The sequence below is a fragment of the Vulpes vulpes genome, chromosome 5 (genome assembly GCF_048418805.1).
Source record: "Vulpes vulpes isolate BD-2025 chromosome 5, VulVul3, whole genome shotgun sequence".
In the NCBI taxonomy this organism is placed as follows: domain Eukaryota; kingdom Metazoa; phylum Chordata; class Mammalia; order Carnivora; family Canidae; genus Vulpes; species Vulpes vulpes.
In genome coordinates, this window is record NC_132784.1 from 81,498,383 (window position 1) to 81,519,385 (window position 21,003).

The window sequence follows — 21,003 nt, forward strand, 5'->3', positions numbered from 1 at the left end:
AGTCTCCTTCAAGGTTGACTTTCTGGAGCTTCTCATACAGTTGGTAGGAGAGAGGGGTTAAATATCCCAGGCAGTAGTCATGTGCCCAAAAGTGGAGACAGCTCTGGCTGGCTGAGGGCCTTAGGAAGACAGCCATGGGTCCTCAGTCAGGTATTTGGGATCACAATCTTCTCAGAAATACATCTTGTTTCCAGTGTCCCCTTAATCTCCAGCAAAGAGCATCGTGATCATAAACTGAGTACTGTGGGTAGAACTTGGAACCAGCCACCAGATGATGCCCCACCCTGCAGGGGTGCAACTCAAATGCAAGAGCAGCCCTCTCAGCCTAAGCCACGCTTCAGGGGCTGGGCATGGAGCTCCCCAACTTGGCTGAGTTTTTTGTTTTTTTACAACCCTTCAGGATTCACTCAGAGCTTATTCACTCAAATTAGCTCTGAGACTTATGGGAATGGCATTCCTGCCATTTGGGTTATTTGGCTTCTTTGAGGAGGGGTAGGTCTTGGCAGGCTAGCCATGGCACAAGGATAATAATAATAATAATGGCCACTTTTTATTGAATGTTTGTTGAGTGACTGGCACTGTGATACATATTTTCTTAATTATTTCGTTTTATCCTTACTGAAACTCTGGGGGGAAAATCATATAAACATCCATATTGTATATATGAGACAAGAGAGCTTGCCGTTTGTCCAAAGTCCCACAGGTAGAAAATGACAGACTCCCTCCAGACTCTGCCAGTGTATTCCCTTTGGCCAAATCCTACCAGAAGTGGAAGGCAAGGGAGCCCATTGAGGCAATCTATACAGGTCAGCCTCCAGCAGCCCAGAGTAGAGTGAAGAAAGGTAGAAATGGACCTGGAGGAGGCTTGTCAGTCTGAAAATGACTTTATCCTAACCTTCGCTTGATTGATATTTAGTTGGCTATATAATTATAGATTGGAAATCATTTTCCGTTGGAATTTTGAAGACATCACTCTTTGCCTTTTAACTGCTAGCATTTACCTTTGAGAAATCCAAAGCCATTCTGATTTCTGAGCTCATATATGAATTAGATTTTCCTTCCTGGAAGTTTGTAGAATCTGCAAGAGTTCCCTAAACTGCCCAATTCGATTCCCAATAATCCTTGTTAAGAAGAATTGATCTGTTAAATAAACTGTCCCAACAATTATTTTAGAATGACAATTTATAGAGACAGGAAAAAGAAATTACCCTATCCATTTTTGGGAAAATCATTTTTCCCTTTAGCAACATTTAGGGCCCAATCTAATAGAGGTCTTGAATTTTGAATTGTTTAAAATGCATTTTCTGGGAAAATCACATTAGACATGCGGGGGATGGGAAATCATGATAGTGGGAGCATTCAAAATTATTGTTTCTGTTCAGCATCTAAAAATGTCTGTTATCCTATCCTCACATGCAATTGCTGTTGAATAAAATCAACCTAAGATAGGAATAAATAGTGTGTGTCTTTTCAATAACTTAGGGCCATAGGCTCTTTTAAACGCAGACTAACAAACATTTCTCTTAGAAAAATGATATGTTTTATTTTTAATGGGCTTATTATTTTATATGTAGATATCATAACTGGGAAATTATCCCATTATAGAAACCAGCATGTAATATGTTGTTGCCCCACACAGCACAGTGGGTGACAGAAATTCTTCTGCGGGTTGTAGTCTCCTGATGGAACCAAAGTTGGTTGGCCCGAGAGATTTCCATGGTCTGTTGAACACCAAAGTCAAGGTTGGCTCTTGGCCACAAACTAGGCTGCCCTGGCAATAAGACCTGCTTCCATCAACCCAAGGCTATACTGACTTCTGATTTTTTTTTTTAACAATAGAAATGAAACTGCCACAGGGAAGAGAAAGAACAATGGTGTTTTGACAAATGGAACAAAGATATAGCTTGACTGACAATTCAGGTCAGAAAGAAAATGAAGGCACAGGAAGACTGATGTTGGGCTCCTTCTTGCCAAGAAGCAAATGCTCCAGGGGAGGTTTCCACTGACATGACGAACTAGTTCCCTGGTGGCCATTTGGATTCAGCAATTTTGTCAGTTTTTTTCTGGCCAAAGGGCACTTTTTCTAGGACTTCAAATGTAATTAGAGTACATACTACACAATTAACCCACATAGGGGCACCTGGGTGGCTTAGTCGGTTAAGCGTCTGCCTTCAGCTCAGGTCATGACTCCAAGGTCCTGGGGTGGAACCCTGCATCTCTGTGTCCATCAGGCTCCCTGCTCAGTGGAGAGCCTGCTTCTCCTTCTCCCTCTGCCCCTCTCCCTTGCTCCTGTGTGCTCTCTCTCTCTCTCTCTCAAATAAATCTTAAAAAAACATTAACACATATAGCCACAGTATCTTTGAAACAAAAGGAAGAACCAGTGAGAACTTGGGAGACTCACTGAAAAATGCTATTGTCCTATTTATTTGGAGCTCTGATAGAATAGTTCAGATAGAGCTCTGGCCTCTGGAAGGGGCTAGGCTAAGAAACCTCTAGTCACCCTCTCTAGACTTGCAATCCTCGAAAAATGGAAATTAGGAAGCATTCATTCATGACCTTGAGAAAAATGTTTACAAAAGTATATTATAATGTATCAGTAAAACGAGCCGGGAAAAGGGTTTATGTGAAAGTTCATGTGAGAAATGCAGCTATTAGCACGCATGCCATTCCCCACCTTGACCCCAGAAGGAATGTGTAAATTGTAACATATGGAATGTAAGCGTCTGTTGAGATGTTTCATAAATCTGCCTGGCAATGAGCATCACAAGGCCTTGTGTGAGAACAGGCCCCAGAAAGGGAGAGATGGTGAATGTCACATCTAACTTTAGGCTGTTAATCAGCCTTGAATCTGACCATCAAAAATTTTCAGACAATGTTCTTTAATAATATGGATTGCTTTCTGACAAGGTGACACGTCTTTAGGGGACCCAGCCCAGGAAAAAGTAATATGTTCATCCATTCATTCAAGAAATGTCTATTGAGAGCCTGTGACCTGGTGCAATGTGCGAGGCATTGCAAGTACAGTGGAGAACAGGAGAGACCCTGCATTACTGCCATACAACCTACAGCATGTAGAAAAATCTTAAACAAATAATAACAAAAATAATTTTCTAATTACAACTTGAATAAATGCTAGGAAGGAGAATGCTAGCTTATACTAATAGTACAGACACTCTTCCAAACTCTCTACATACATTTAATATTAGCTCCATTTTAAAGATGAAGAAATAAAGGTATGAAGGCCTACATGTCTTGCTCAAGGCCACACAGCTAATGAGTGGTAGGCTCAGAATATAACGTCAAGCAGTGTCAGTCCAAGCCCTGAGTTCCTGACTCTGTGTCACTTTATTATGACCTGAGTGGGAAAGACCATTGATTTAGATTTCCAGGTTCAAGAAAATGTCTTTCAGGGTATGATTTTAGGCTAAGCCCAAGGATAAGTAGGAATAATTTGGGCAAAAGAAGGTAACAGGAATATTCCAAAATTGGGGAAATAGCATGTACAAAGGCTCAGAGATAGAAGGAGTTGGCTTTGGAGGCTGGTGTGATTGGGTTGTGGGGAATGAAGGCAAAGCTGGAGAGTAGGCAAGGGTCCGAGCCAGTGGGACCTTGTAAATCCTGCTAAGTATCTTGAGCTAAATACTGAGCGGAGGAGTGGGAGCTCCTAAAAAACCAGACTTCATCTAGGGCTCAGTGGAGTTGCTCCAAGCACAACTACTACAGCTGGGAGAGGAAAGGCGTTCTTCCGACGAAGGACGGAGGCTGCTGCTGAGCTAGCAACTCACCCCTCCTTCCCATCATCTTCTATAGAAGACCGAGGATGCTCCACAGTTCTGTTCTTATCAGATCTCTGTCCTCTGTTGTAGTTAGAAGATGGTGGTGTCAAGAAAACAACTGATGTTATGGACTGAATGTTTGTGCGGCCCTCCTCCAAATTCATATGTTGAAACCTTGATCTCCAGGGTCATGGTATGAGGAGGCAGGCAGGGCCTTTGGGAAGTAATCAGGTCATGAGGGCAGAGGTCTCACAGATGGGATTAGTGCCCTTCTAAGAAGACACAGAGAGCTATCTCCTTATGAGGACACGGTGAGAATTTGGCTATTTGCAATCTGACCATGCCAGAATTTGGCACCCTGATTTTCCACTTCCAACTTCCAGAACTGTGAGAAGTTTCTTTTTTTTATAAGCCACCCAGTCTATGGTAAGTAGTGATAGAAGCCCAGATGGATTAAGACAACTGGCAAACCAAAAATTCGTTCAGCACTGCTTAATATTAATCTCTGGCACCAGCTTTAGTTTTGGCATTGCCCACACTGCAGGAATTTAAGATTATAGATTTGGGTTCCTAAGTTGGTTCTGCCCCGTAATTGCTGTGTCTTCTTGGGCAAATTACATACATCCCCATGCTTCAGTTTTTTTTATTTTTAAAAGTTAATAATATCTACCTCCAAGATTGTGATGCATAAGTGACTTTGGTATTAAAGCATGAACAATCAGGATGCCTGGTGGCTCAGTGGTTGAGTGTCTTCCTTTGGCTCAAGGCGTGATCCCGGGGTCATGGGATCAAGTCCCGCATCAGGCTCCTTGCAGGGAGTCTGCTTCTCCCTCTGCCTGTGTCTCTGCCTCTCTTTCTGTGTATCTCATGAATAAATAAATAAAATCTTAAAAAAAACAACAACATGAAAAATCATGCCTGGCACACAGAAAGTGCTCAAATTTTAACAATAGTGATGATGGCTGCTATTATTATTCCCTACAGCATTTAGAATGAGGTTTAAAAGTCCTTTATGGGCATTCTGTGTACAGTGTGGGGACATATACTGTACAGGCAAGAGGGGTACAAGTGGACAAGAGCTAGTTGGGAGGTGATTGAATCAGGGTGAAGATGGTCAAAATGGAGCAAAGTGGGTGGATTTGACAATCCTGCAGAAGTAAAATCACCAGGCTTGTCAGTGAATTGCATATGGGGGTAAAGATGTGTCAAGGATGACAAAGTCAGAAACCTTATGATGATATGCTCATTACAGCATGAAATAAATCCTTATTTTGCTTTTGGGCTCGCTTGTACCCTATCTTTTCCTACTGTGGTATTCTTTCCTTTCTTCCCGTAATAAAGAAACACCAGGAAAACAACAACAACAACAATAGCAACAACAACAACAAAAAAAACAAGAGCCAAAGAAGGCACCGGGTATAGAAGCATAAACTATTTGGCAACATGTAACCAAAAAATGGGAGACTTCTTCTACCTGACTCTGGCTTCATGCCCATCATGAAGGGGCAGAAAGAGGGAGTGTAAGACAACAGGGGAAGAAAAAATAAGTAAAAATGTCTGAATTAATTTTTAGAAAAATAAATAAATGAATAGCATAAGAAAGTGGTTTTTAATTTTTAATGCCTGTAATGAAGTGGGGCTGGGAGTGTAGGCAGCAGGTAGAGAATAGAGAACCAGGCCCTTTGTGACTCTGCAGAACATGGGATGGGGCCAGGGAGTGACTGATGGGGAGAGGGAAACATTCTGGAGATAGAGTTGGGAGATTTGGTTTCCAGGCCCCATTTTGCCACCAACGAGCATTTGAGCATGGAGCTTACTCACAAGGATTCCATGAGATGGCTCTTGGGTTCATGGGTTCTGGAAAGTTCCAGGGAGCAGAAGGGAAGTGTACGGTCCTCGGGAGCCCATCTCACTGGCATGTGAGTTGCCTCTACTATCTCACGGGCCTCGTAGCTAAAGGGAGCCAACCTTCCTCCAAAAGGATCTTCATGTCCTTCTGCCTCTGCCCTCCCAAAGTGACTCCTATTAAACGTGGAATGTTTCTGAGCTGACCGACCCACGAGGAATTGCTTGCTGAGTGGTGGAGTTTATTTCTGCATGAAACAAAACACCTAGGTTCCCCCTCGCCCCCTTCTACCTGGGTCCATGATTTGGCTGTGTCTAGCAGAAGAAAGGCAGGCAAGGCACACTTTGAAATTGTGGCAAGCATTTGAGTGGATTGAATTTAATTTTGGATACAAATGTCAAGGAAAGTCTCCCTTGGCTCTTGTTCATTGTTCACTGAGGCGCAGTGTGATGCTCCATTGAAAGGCCTGCTGATCTAAGCCAGCGCCAGCTGATAATGACAAAGTGCGGGAGGGAGGGGCAGCAGGCCAAGTCCAAGGAGGGATGCCCTTCCCCAGGATGCTTCCAAAGACTCTGCCCAGCCCCACAAGTGCATGGTGAGACAGGAGGCAAGAACCTAAAAACTGCTTTAAAAAAATTTTTTTTTTAAAAAGCTGCTCAAGTCCCAGCTTGGCCACAATGCTGCATGGCCTTTTCCCACCACTTAGATTTTGTTTTCCTGGTCCATGAAATAAAGGGACTGGAAAAGATGAGCTCTAAGATCTTTTCTTTCTCAGATATTAGGATTCTGGCATTTGGAGCATCTACAAATGCTGGAGAGGAATGCCAGCCAAGAGTGTAGGATAAAATTTGGCACAACTATTTGGGAGGGCATTAGCTTTCAGATGTTTAAATTGACATACCCTTTGGCTTCTTAAGTGTCAATTTTTGGGATGTATCCTGTGGAAATACTAGCATAAGTATGCAAACGTGGATGTTTATAACTGCAAAACATCAAAAACAACGTAGCCGTCCACTAGTAGGGGAGTGGTTAAATAAATCTACTACTCACCCATAATAAAGAATAAAAAATATGTAATACTTTGATACGTTTTCCTAGTAATCTATAATAAAAATATCCAAAATATAACTTTAAGTGAAAAGTGAAATTGTCGAGTAAAATGTATATAACATGATTATGTTTATTCTGAAATGAAATCCAGATATGTGTAATATGTTATATTTAATTATATATGCATATGCATAGAGAAAAGATTGAGAAGATTCCATACCAAAAATCATAGTAGTTCGCTCCAGGGCTGCATGGTTCAATATGGTAGCTGCATGTAACTACTGAGTACTCACAGTGTGGCTGGTGTGACTGAGGAACTGGATTTTAAATTTTTAATTAATTTTAATTACTGCACATTTAATTTAAAACTGGTCCTTCAACTGTATGTGTTATGAGATTGAAATAGAGAGCAAGTATTTTCGATGAAAATATAGCGTCCAAATTGAGAGGTATTGTAAGCATAGAATACACATCAGATTTAGTAGACTTAGTACCACAAAGTGGTATCTCAATAATAATTTTCTATTTTAATAATAACTTGATAATGTTGATTATAGGTTGAAGTAAAAATATTTGTGATACATTACATTCAATAAAATATATAATTAAAATTAATTTCACCTGTTCCTTTTTTACTTTTTTTAATGTGGCTACTAGAAAACTTTACACACATAGCTCGCAAGATATTTCTATCGGGTACGGCTGCTCTGGGGAGTGGGATAGAGGAGAGGCTAGACTAACTTTTTATTTATATACTTCTGTATTGTTTGATTTTGTTACAGTGAGCCTGGATTACTTTCACAATTTATGAGGAGTAAAGACCCTTTAAAATGTGAAAATAAAATTCATTTCTAGGATATATCAAAATGTTTGAGAAAACACTCCCTCCAATTTGTTTCTTTTGGGATGGTGTGTCAGGGTCTAAAATAAATGTTTTGCCATCAGGTTATTATAAAGTGGAACTCTCATTGTGGTGTCTCTGTGATTTACCAGCATCTTCTAATTGCTTGACCCTTTCTTGGATGGCTGCTATCCTCAGCAAGGATACCTCTGCCTGACAACCATCCCAGCTGTGTTGGAAGAGGATTGTTTCTCAGAGAGTAGGAGTTAAGCCCATGAGAGTTAGGCAAAAAGGAGAAATAATCCTAAAAGAAATCTCCCCTCTTCTCTCCAGCTCCCTCCTTCTCCTGTATCAAGATTCTCTAAAGCTTTGGGGATCTGTAGTCCTAGGCTGAACTTCCTACCTCACTAAATGACAAGGCCAGGATGTTAATGTTCCCCACACAGACACGTCTGCATTATACATAAAGATGTCTGTGTTACACATAAACACGTTATGGCTGTAACAATATCACTTTCAAAGGAGCGCTAATCCGCTGAAGTCATCGAGTCAGAAAACATTTGTTTCTCCATGTCTTGTGTCTGAGTTGTGTGTGAGAGAGAATAGTAGGAAGGAAGGACAGAGAAAGGATGGAGGCAAGGAAGAACAGAGAGTGTGCACTTTATAAAACCCTACTTTGCAGAGACGGCTTTTCAAACTGTCTCTCTGGTTTCTCATTTGTTTGCTATGGTGTCACTTCCTTAACACAATTTTCTGTTTAAAAAGTTGATGATGATCTTTTCTATACAAGGTGACAGATACACAGATGACCCAAGTCAACATTTTGGATATGAAGTTGTGGGGTTTTAATGGATGTCACAGGGTGATGGGGTGGGGGGGAGAATCAGCCACAGTTCTCAAAGTTCAGGAAATAGCCAACTGCATGCTCCCCTAAAACCCTGTATCACCTATATCATAGCTCATGTCTGCCTAGATCGTATTTACCTATTTTTATTTGACTTCCTTGCTAGACACCTCTATCCCCAGCACCTAACACAGAATCTTGCAAATAGTAGGCTTTTAATAAAAGTTTGCTGATTGAATGAGTGAAAGAGTGAATGAAGAAATAAACAAACCTACCATTCAAGGGTCTGTCTTATCTAAAACATTAAGGAAATTAGAATGTCATCTCAAAATGGACTTGTAAAATATTCCATTTTATTTACATTGTATTTATTAAATACCCATTATGGACTAAAAGCTGGCTAAACAAAGCCAACATTTACACACACACATACACACACACACACACACACACACACACACACACACACACACACGGTCCCAGCCCTTAGGAAGTTTACAATCTGGGGAGAGATGGAAGGTAGAGCTCAGGTATAAGTACATAAAATTAAAATTAAATTAAATTAAATTAAAAATTACAAAATAGTAATAAGTGCTTCCAAGGATATGATCAGGGATGATGATAGAGAATAAAGTAAGGGGCTATGCCAATCTAGCCAAGCAAATTTTTCTCTTCTTTGAGAAAGTGACATTAAAGCCAAAGCATGGAGGATGGGGAGTGAACTATTAAATAAACCAATTGGGGGTGACCGGGAACAGGAGAGAGGAAGAGCCTTCCTTTCACACTCAGGTAGTAGTGCCTGCTGCTTCTGTGACTTACCGCCCAAGTGTGCTCTGTAATTTGAATTTGACTTGATTCATTTGGGTTTTAGGGCCCATGCTAATTTGCATGCCTGACTAGATGTCAATGTCTGTTGGAACCCACGTGCTCAGAGTGTAAAGAGGGTGATTTCCCTTATTAGAAGGGCAATGTGATTATAAGTGAGTGTTCTGGGAGTGGGCTGAGGGGTGGCTGGCAGTAGGCTGGTAAATCTCGTTCACTTGTCTTCAAGGCTGTCTCCTACCTCTGCACCTCTTCACGTTAGCTTCTGCAGTTCAGATCTGCTCTCACTATTTAATTTGTGCTTTCGAGATATGTATTTTTTGTTGACAGTAGTTACATGGAATTCACAAGAGAATTCTTACTTTTCACTTTATACTTCTTGTCCCTTTTGAATATTTCAAAATACGAGTTTTTACAACTCATAAAACTAGTAAATACAATTATTAATTATATATACAGTTCTGTTTAACATGCAACCCTATGACCACTGATGAAAATCAGTTTTCTTTTTTCCTGATTATTAATGCAATATAAGCTCAGTGCAATTAGGTTTGGAAAGCTTATGAGAAAATTAAAAAATAAAATAAAATTCTCCATAACTAATCATCCAGAGATTACCACTGATAATATCTTGTTATATTTCTTTCCTAATGCCTTTTTAAAAATCTACTTGTTAATTTATAACTGGCTTTTAAAAACTCAATATGTGTAGGCACCTTTCCATGACAGTAAATGCTGGGCTTTTGTCTGGATCTATCATAATTTAAGTTAATGGACATTTAGGTTGCAATTTTCACCACATAATTAACTCATAATCTAAAATTTTTAAAAAGATTTTATTTATTTATTCAAGAGAGAGACACACACAGAGGAAGGCAGAGACATAGGCAGAGGGAGGAGAAGTAGGCTCCATGCAGGGAACCCCATGCGGGACTCGAGCCCGGCACCTTGGGATCACACCCTGAGCCAAAGGCAGATGCTCAACCGCTGAGCCACCCAGGCATCCCTTAATCTAAATTTTTAAAAAGATTTACTTATTTATTTTAGAGAGAGAGAGAGTGAGAGGAGGGGCAAAGGGAGAGGGAGAGAGAAACTCAAGCAGACTCGATGAGTACAAACGAATGCTTGAAAATCTAGACTGACCAAATCCAATTCAGGATTATTTCCTAATGCCACTAAACAATTTAAACAGCAAGTTTCACTAAGTGCCTTTTCTTTCTTTCTTCCTTCCCTCCCTCCTTCCTTCCTTTCTTTTTTTCTTTCTTTCTTTCAGATTTATTTATTTATTTGAGAAAGATAGAGGGAGAGTGCTCACCTAGGGGAAGGGCAGAGGGAGAGAGAGGAGAAGCAGACTCCCCATTGAGCAGAAGCCCCAGGCAGGACTTGATTTTATGACACTAAGATCATGATCTGAGAGGAAACCAAGAGTCAGAGGCTTAACCCACTGAGCCACCCAGGCACCCCACAAAATATTCCTTCATAAAATATCAGTTTCTCAGAAGGTTGACGGTGAAGGGTAGGGAGCAAAGCCTCTGAAGTCTATCTAATGCTTTGTTTTAAGACCAGCTTACGTCTACTGTGTAGAGGTGGTGGGGTGAGGGTAGGGGTGAGTACTGTTGGACTCCACTGCTCTGATCACCACTGTCACCGTGTGACCAACATGTCAGGCAAGTGAGAGGGGCGAGATGAAAAGCAAAGTTCCAGGTGCCCAGAAGTGGGTAGGCTGGAAGGATTCTAGCTATTAAAAGCCCCCACATGCCAGGATTTGTAAAAGAGAACCTCAACCAATTTCCCTCCAATGGAACAGAACATCAGCCAGGGCTGGATCATCTTCACATAAGATCAGCCTGTCCCAGGCCAGTGAATTCACCGAAATCCGTTCCACCTTCAAACCTGATATTCCCTTAGTTACAATCCTGTGATTTCCAAAAGACTATTTTCTGTTTCTTTTCAGCTATTGCAACCTGCTCTCTTAAATAGCTTCTTTATCTGGCAGGGCAATTACAGTCTGTGACTAACAGCTGTGGTTCATAAACATGAGTTTCACTGTTTGGGTCAGTAGTTCTTAGCCTTTTCCGAATGGCAACTCCCCCAGCTGATCTTGGCATTACGAGAAGCACCTCTCCTCAGCACTTGGGTTGGTACTCAATAGTGCAGTTTACTGTTGGAGGGTTCTGTTTTCCCATTATAAAGGAGGTGACATTTTTATTAAGTTGCAAGTCCTGGCATCTAATACCAAACATATTTCTGGATGTTGGTTTTATTAGTGAGTTTTAACTTTCCCCATTGAGCTTTTCTTTATATTCCAAATGGTCTACAATAGGCATGTCTTTCTTTTAGACTTAGAAAAAAAAATGTTCTTTCAAAAAGTGATTCTTACCTAGAAACTTTGATGGAGAATATCTGCAAGATCTAGGGCTTGATGAAGAGAATCTTTAGACCTGACACCAAAAGCACATCCATTAAAAAAAAAAAAAAAAGAGTATAAATTACCCTTCAGAAGAATTAAAAGCTGTTGCTGTGTGAAAGACTGTGTAAAGAGGATGAAAAGACAAGCTGTAGACTGGGAGGAAATATTACTTGCAAACCACACATCTGACAAAGGATTTGTATTTAGAACACATAAAAAATGCTCAAATTTCAACAGTAAAAACAAACAACCTAATTAGAAAACAGGCAACCTATATGAGACATGTTGTTGAAGAGGATATACAGATGGCAAATAGGCACATGAAAAGATGTTCAACATTACTGGCCATTAAAGAAATGCATTTGACCATGATGAGATACCACTACACACCTAGTAAGGCAGCTAATGTAAAAAACTAGTGTCAATGCTGAATGCTGACAGGGAATCGGAGAAACCAGATCTCTCATACATGGCTAGTAGGAACGTAAAATGGTACAGTGACTCTGGAGAATAGTTTGGCAGTTTCTTAAAAAACTAAACATAGACTTGCCATGCAACTCAGCAATTTATTCTTGGGCCATTATTGCAGAGAAGTGAAAGAACCTGAACAGGAGTATCATTAGCAGCTTTGTTTGCAATAGCCAAAATCTGCAAAACACCAAATGTCACACCAATAACCAGTTAAACTGAGGCATGTCGCACCATGGAACCGTACTCAACAACATCAAAAAAGCAAACTATTGATATACATGCAACAACCAGGAAGGACCTCCAGGACATTGTGCGGAGTGAAAGAGGCAAATCTCAAAAGGCCACATACCATGTGATTCCACTGATACCATATTCTTGAAATTATAGAGATGGAATTATAGAGATGAGCAGTTGGTGGGAAGGAAGAGGAGGAGTGTGACTATAAAGGGTAGCATGAGGGAGATCTTTGTGGTCATGGGATGGTTCTGCATCCGTATTGCAGTGGTGGTTGCACAAATCTACACGTGATAAAATACCACATGTACATGTGCCCAACCCCACAGTACCAGTATCAATTTCCTGGCTTTCTTATTGTACTATAGTTAAATAAGATGTAACTACAGAGAGAAATGAGTAAGAGTATCCAAGACCATCCTGTGCTATCTTTGCAACTTTCTGTGAATCTGGAATTATTTCAAAATAAAACATTTTTTAAGAGGAATTCATCCTTATTATGGAAAATTTAGAATATGCAGGAAAAAATATGAAGACTACGAGTTCTAAAATTCATACCTTTTTGGATATGTTTGTTTTAGAATGTTAGAATTTATTGCTTAATTTTTTATTGGAGATAAAACTCACTCAACATAAAAACATCATAATTTTTACAGTTTTAAGTGTACAATTCAGTGGTGTTTTTACTTTATTCACAGTATTGTGCAACCATCACCATTATACAATTCCAAACATTTTCATCAGCCAAAAGAAACCTCATACCCATCAGGCCCTTTTCCCTCCCCTGTGATAGCTAATCTACTTTCCACAAATTATTTGATTCCACATACATGAAGTGTGTCTGCACATGGAATCATACAACATGATACAACAGTCCTTTGTTACTGGCTTCTTTCACCTCTAATAATGCTTTCAAGGTTCATCCATGGAGTAGCATCCACCAGTGCTTTATTGCTTTTGTGGTTAAATAATATTTCATTGTATGGATATATTCAATTTTTATTTTTGGTACAATTTTTCTTTGTTCTCTTACTGCAGGGTCTCTTTTACATTGGTTAATTGAGCCAACTCTTTCCAACCTGGACTGCTGACCTGTGACCTCCCATTATTCAAACCAAGGCTGACCTATGTGGGCATCTGGAGACCCTTGGCCTTGTTGCTTCACTTATCCGCATCACCTTCTGAAATCAAGATACTTCATCAGGTAGGTCATTAACTGGGATCCACGGGATCCATAGGGGAGGGTCTCCCTGTGGCCCATCTGAGATGATAAGCCAAGCCAGATGAATGGTGTCAAGGCAGGAGGGAAGGGAGACAACCAGCCTGTCTATGGAACAGCAGAGCAATTTCAGTAGCTTCCTAGTCATAGTCTTGACTCACTTCTCTAGGATGAAGAACACTAAATATTTTTCCCAAAGCAATATTTTTCTAACCTGTTTTGATAAAACAAACATTTTTCCTGAGTGTCCCTGCTCTCCTCATGGTGCTCCTGGGTCCAGAGCTCTCTCTCCTACAGTGTTGTAATCACCAGCTTACCCACTATCAAGCATCCTTTTCCTCCATCACTGAGCTGGGATGAGTTGATTGTGCCTGTAGTACTTTGGTGTCTTAGTGAATGTGAAGGCCATTTAGGATGTGTAGGTCCTGGACTGAGCCCTCTCCTTTCATCAACTCACTTCTGGCTCATAGTAATTCCATCAAGCAGGAAATGTTCTTATTCCCATGTTAAGATTCAGAGACAGAGGCTCAAAGAGTTTTAGGGTCCAGTCCAAGATCATATCACCACTGAGTGGTGTGGTTGGGATGCACACAGACCTATGGGTCATCTAAGTGCACTGAGAGCATAGACTCTGGAACCAGACTTCCTGGGTTCCAGTCCTGGTTCCTTGCTCATTAACTATTTGGATTTGCCTCCATTTCCCTATCTGTAAAATTGGATTAGTAATAAAATCTCGTTGTGTTGTAAAAATTATATATAGGAATCTGTCTACAGCCCGAGAGCTATGTGCCTGGCACATGCAAAGGGCCATGTGAGTGATCACTATGTCATGATTGTTATTATTACACTGACTCTTAAAAATGGGATAAAGAGGTAGGAAAAAAAAAAAAAAAAACCAAATGATCCAAACAGACACCACTTCATGTTTGCCTCACGATATGTCTCCTAGCCAAGTGACACAACATGTGCTGCCTCCAGGCCGCTGCTCCCAACCCCAGGGGCTTTCAGCAACCAGCAAAGCGAAACCAGCCCTTTCCAAAGCCACATTCTCCAGGTCAGCAGTAAGTTGTTGTAGTAACAAGAAAGGGGGCTAGGTGGGGACAACTCTTTCCTATAAGAGCCAGCAATGGATTTCCTTCGAAGAATCATTTTTATGATTCTTTTGTAAATATTTGCTTATGAGCATCTGATGCTCATATTTTGTGTATCTCTATTGTCACAACACACTATGGACCATCAGTGCTATGGAAAATAGAGCCATTAGTGTCTTTAAATCTAACCAAATTAGAGAACCAATTCCAAAATCTCCTGAACCAATATAGAAAACTCATCTTTAAGATTTTGTTCTCTAGAGCAACTCTAGATACCTACAGGTACCGAAGGTAACACAAGACATTCCCTGCCTCACAGTGACTGGTTACAAAGGCTAAGAGCCCTGGAGATGAGGCTTTCTTCACTTCTCTAGATTGGTGATTATCAGGCAAATGATGGCTTCAGTCAGGGCATCATTTGGAATCCCAAATTCAGTCAATTTGGGATTCTTTTCTTTAAAAAAAAGAATTTCCAGGGTTTTGGTTTTTTTCCCCATATCTATAAAGGATAGTTAAGTCTTTAAGATTTTTTTTAAAGATTTTATTTATTTATTCATGAGAGACCCAGAGAGAGAGAGACAGAGACAGAGACACAGGCAGAGGGAGAAGCAGGCTCCATGCAAGGAGCCCGAAGTGGGACTTGATCCCAGGTCTCCAGGATCATGCCCTGGACTGAACACTGCACTAAACCGCTGAGCCACCCAGGCTGCCCAGTTTTTAAGATTTTAAAAACTTACCTTGATGTGGTTTTATCAGCATTCCTGTTCCGTGTGCTAGTAGATACTATTAATCTCCATCACTTAATTGAACTCTTTTATTTTATGATCAAGAAGACGAAGCCCAAAGTCAGACAGCAACCTAGTAATAAAGGCCAGAACCCAAGATCACAGCTGTCAGTCTAGTTTGCAACCCTCAGAGCCACACGGCTAAAAGATGATTCTAAAAATGTCCTTTTACACAGATCACTCTTCCTCTTTTACAAGGCTGGTGGGCCACTTCCCAGCAGATGATTCTATGATTCTATCCACAGCCTATTCATAGTACTCTGAAGTGTGTCTTACTATGAACTAGAGCTTCTGCCCAGATGGAGGGAGAATTCAAGGTTGGTTTGAGGACCGAAGTGATTAAAAGGCTCAATAGAACAATCCTGCTGATTCAGAATGACTAGAGAATGGCCTTCCTGGTTATCTACTCTTTCTGCTCATGTTTGTTGAATGAATGACTATATGGAGCATTGAAATATAATACAAGGGATGCTACCGAGTTTAATTCAGCCTTTCTTCCCCTACTGCATTGAGGTCATCATGATAAGTATGGATTACCTTTCTGGAGAATTCAGCTGATGGTGAACAGGGTTGGCACTGTTCCCTTTGGTAATTTGCTGACCCTGTTATGGAAGGTGAGGGTGACCCAAACTGGATCTTCTCTTTTTAAAAAAGTGAATCCCTTTCACTGCTTATCAGTCTGCTTATCTTTCACTTATCCTTTTCAGTCTGCTTATCTTTCACTTATCCTTTTCTTCATCACAGTATCTTAAGAAATGCACACACACAGACCCAGTTATCTGAGCCTTTGGTTGATTGAACCATAGTTAGCCAGTTAACAGGACCTTCACACAGATGATGGTGTCTTAAACATTTCCCCTGAATTCTCTGTTAACAAGATGGGAGACATGCCCCTGGTCACTTGATTCTTTTTACTTCATTTAGGAACATGAATCTTGAGGCCAAGAGGCAGAAACTAGCCCACTGACACAACCAGCAACTAGACACAAAACAATTCCGGTGATAGGTTCAAGAAAAATGATGTCGATCTTAAAAAAAAATAATCTTTAAAAATTCAATGACCAGTTAGTTACAGTTTAACTCATTACATATTTTTGAGCAGGCAATGAATGAGACCCAAAGAGTACGCAGAGACATTAAATTAAATAACAGAGGCTTTTAGGGACACTTTTTTAAAAAAAAAAAACAAACTTATTGCTTCTCAAATTAAGCTAAATGTTTTAACATTTTAAAATAATTTTTAAAGTCACAAATCAAGATTTATCTACATTCAGGTCGATTCTGCTGGCTCATGTCCAAAAGACTTGGTCCTCTAGAGAGTAGTCTTCCTTGCTTTTCTTTGAGTGCTTATGAACACCTTTTACTTGTCAGGAATTAAGCCAAGTATTGAGGCTACAAACGAATAAGACACAGCCCTTGTCCTACAGGGACTGACATGGAGACTAAATGCTCAAACATTTTCTCACTGTCACCATTGTTTTCTTTCTTAAAATGCCATCAATCTGAGCCTTATAGACAATCCTCCTTACACATGCTATGGTTACTCTGTGGGGTTTCTACACACTTGCTACTTAGCTCTCTTTAAGATGTACATGTAGTTCAAATTAAACAACTTCTCAAAACTACTGCTGTGCAATTTTTTCTTTCTTTAACTTGTTCCCCCCACCCCCACCCCTACCCCCGCTGGGTTCTTTCTTTGGCACCAGCTAGTGATCTGAAATAACAAGGAGCTAAACTGAGAAGGGTCTGTTTGTCTCAGGTGCCCCACCTGGGGCTCTCTGGTAAGGGTGTTGTTATATCTACTTATCCCAAGTTTGTCCTAGCCTATTTATCCCTACATTGTTTTCTTTCATATTAATGAACTATTATTATTATCCACTGAAGCATTATTTGTTTTTCTGTGTGTTTTTGTTTTTAAGATCTTATTTATTTAAGATTTTATTTATTTACTTGAGAGAGAAAGCAAGCAAGAGAGAGAGCATGGGCGGGAAGGGAGGGGCAGATGGAGAGGGAGAAGAAGACTCTCCACCAAGCAGGGAGCTTGATGAGGAGCTGGATCCCAGGATCCTAGGATCGTGACCTGAGCCGAAGGGAGATGCTCAATCAACTGAGCCATCTAGGTGCTCCTGAACATTATTTGTAATAGTTAAGAAAACCCCCCCAGAAGTAACCTGTATCTTCATTTGTAGGGAGGTAGTTAAATAAACTATGGCATATCCATACAATGGAACTCTCTTCATGCTTTAAAAAGAATGTAAGGTCTTGGTGGGCACCTGAGTGGCTCAGTCCACTGAGGTCTGACTCTTGATTTTTGCTCAGGTCATGATATCAGGGTGGTGGGATCAGGCTCTGTGCTGAGCGGTACGTCTATTTCTCTCCCTCTCTCCCTCTGCCCCTCCCCCCCTCGTTTTCTCCCTCTACTATAAATAAATAAAACTTTAAAAAAAAGAAGGAACAAGAGGTGTCTAAAAATGTTGAATGCATAAAAGCCGAGATTAGAATGGTGGTCGTCAGAGGCTGGGGGTTGGAGGAAACGGGGAGATGTTGGTCAAAGGGTACAATGGTTTAGTTATGGCAGGATGAGTAAGTTCTGGAGATGTAATGGACAACATGGTGACCATAGTTAATAGTACTGTAGTGCAGTCTTGAAATTTGCTGAGAGAGTTGATCATCTCCCCACCTAGAAAAAGTGATCGATATGTTAATTAGCTCGATTGCGGAAATCATTGCATAATGCACACATTGATCGAAAACAACATGTTGAACACCTCAAATATATACAATTTTTATTTGTCAACTAGAACTCAATAAAGCTGGAAGGGGGTAGAAATGAGAGGTCTGTATGAGCAGGTATCTCTGATACATTGTAAAATTTTTAAAAGGCAAGTTATAGAACAATATGTGTTGTAGGACCCCACTTAAAAATACATGTGTGACTCTGTATAAAGTGTATCTGAATACACCCATGCACATGGTATTTGAATGAAAATACTTTTAGGAGATAAACAGACTTTAACAGTGGGGAGTCTAGCAAGTGAGGTGGGTAAAGAGCAGATGAAGGAAGGAATGCAATTTCTAATTGTGCACTTATCTGTTGATTATTCTTTTTTTTTTTTAAGACTTTTTATTATTTGTGAGAGACAGAGAGAGAGTCAGAGACATAGGCAGAGGGAGAAGCAGGCTCCCAGTAGGGATCCTGATGCAGGACTCAATCCCAAGACCCTGGGCCAAAGGAAGACACTCAACCACTGAGCCAGCCAGGTGCCCCTCTGTTGATTATTCTAGCAATGAATAGATATACTTGTTATAAGTAAATAAATAAAAAGTAGAATATAGTATTTTCCTAGATATTTCAAAACTATGTGTTCTTCTAGACTTGCATGGCTGTTGAGCTCTCATTTACTTTGATAATATACTTAATTCCTCTTTTATTGCTTCAGGGAATGAAGGCCCCAGACTGACAAGTGTGTGCCTCTCTTTCCTGTTTGCTGCTTCTCCAGGTTTCCCATCCCCCGGGATAATGCAGAGAGTGTTTCATTCAGACTCTTTGTACACTGTTCCCAGAAGTCTTGGTCACATGATAGACAGACTTGTCCTGGAAAATCTAGCCTCCAGTGGTATCACTTTCGTCTCACAGATCAGGAAACTGAGGCATGGAAAGTTGACTGGGGCTGCCGAGGCCACATGAGAGATTAGAAGTAATGGGATGTTGTGGAAAAGGTGTTGGGTTCAAAGTCCTGAGTCCTAAGTTCAAGTTCTTGACATATCACATTTTCTTTGAGCAAACGTTTTAACTCCCTGAGCCCCAGCTTTCTCGTCGGTAAAATAAGGATTATAATGCCTGCCTCCTGGAGCAGTACTATTACATGAGAGGATTTAAGTTTTTTGCATATCGTAAAGCACCATATATATCCTAGGAGGACCAACCGCCAGGAAGGTAGATAGTCAACCAGACCATTATGGTTGCAAATAAAACTAGGCTTTTGTTTGATTTTTCTTCTGCTCAAAACACAAATTTAAAAATGTCTTTCAAACATCCTAGAAATCGTCCTTTTACCTTGAATAGTCCTGTTCTTTAAACTCAAGCTTTATTTTTTTCTCCGCCCCAAATATTTCTCCTCGTGCCTTTTACAAGAGGCACAAAAGTATCAGTTCCACAAGGAAGGCAACAATACTCTACTAGAATGCCATACCAAATTGGATAGAAGTCTAAAAGCAGATTAAAGTTGTTTCAAATGCTTCAAAGAGGAGAAAAAATCTAATCCCCCAAGGCTTCTTTAAATCCATATTCCTTAATTTCAGAAAATTTCCCAAGTCTTTTAAAAGGCCTAAATATCATTTTACAGTGTAAAGTAGTAATGGAAAACATTTCCCGATTTTTAAGAACATTCTTCCTTCCTTAAAAAAAAGGGGGGGGGGGCTCCGTAAAGCTGGGTTCCCCCCTCCCCACTTGCAGAGGAACTGGCCCAAATGGATGGTGACCTGCCCGTCTTAGCCGGGAGTGGGGGCAGCCGTCCCCAGAGCCCTGAGCCTGGAGCTGATGGCTAATGACTACCTGGAGAATTCTTGAAAGAAGCAGTGTCAGGCCTTTTCCCTGTTATTTCTGGGCCAGATTTGCATGTCTGTCATTGTGTGGAAGAACGCCCAGTCCCTCCGCTGTGTAACACTGAAGGAAAGAAAGTTTCCAAATGAGAAGAAAAACAAGGCTGGTTACAAGAGATGCAGTGGGACCCTTTCCATTGCCTTAGAGAACGTTCCTTTTTTTTTTTTTAAATGTTATTTATTTATTCAGAGAGACACAGAGAGGAAGAGAGGCAGAGACACAGGCAGAGGGAGAAGCAGAAGCTCCATGCAGGGAGCCCGACATGGGACTTGAACCCAGGACCCCAGGAACACGCCCTGGGCCAAAGGCAGGCGCTCAACCCCTGAGCCACCCAGGCGGCCCTAGAGAATCGTAAGCTGTCTTCACCTGCCCAGAGAGGCCTACCCTTATCCCGAACCATTTGGCCTGATTCTCCCCTTGCTATGGAGGCAGTGATAAGAGCTCCAGTTATAACAATGAATATTAGTTGAGATGAACCAGGTACCCAAGCAGGTACCCTTTGTTAAAGAGCTTACTGACCTGCCCCATCTTGGCCAATCCATGCAGTAGCTTTGGGGCAGATGCTGTTATCAATCCCATTTTACAGATGGAAAAGTTGAGGTCTGAAAGCCTAATGCTGCAGCATGGGGACAGACACGTAGCTACTCAAGTGGTTGAGCAGGTACTTGAACCCAGATCTTTCTGGCTCTGCAGTCCACGCTTAAACAGACCCATGCGCTGCCTAAATATAGACCGCAGGCCTTACAGCCAGGGCCTGTGTTGAACACTTCTGTTCCACTTTGTCGCTGAAATTTTATTATACTTAACAATGGCGTCCGTATCGCCGCTAAGTGTGCTAAGTGATTTACATGCCCGGTCTCATTTCATGCTTCCCAGCAGGTTTATTAATTTTTTTATTATTATTTTTTAGAGATTTATTTATTTATTCATGAGAGACAGAGACAGAGAGAAGCAGAGACACAGACAGAGGGAACAGCAGGCTCCATGCAAGGAGCCCAACGCAGGACTCGA

General features: G+C 40.8%; 1 long non-coding RNA gene across 2 annotated transcripts in view; it reads left to right on the forward strand.

Annotated features, from left to right (window-relative positions):
- LOC140599054 (uncharacterized) overlaps nucleotides 1-21,003 on the forward strand; it is a 96,102-nt gene that overhangs the window by 15,478 nt on the left and 59,621 nt on the right. For both annotated transcript variants that reach the window (XR_012001732.1, XR_012001733.1), the window contains exon 2: nucleotides 13,333-13,498. This is a non-coding gene — a long non-coding RNA (uncharacterized lncRNA). The remainder of the gene's footprint in view (nucleotides 1-13,332; nucleotides 13,499-21,003) is intronic.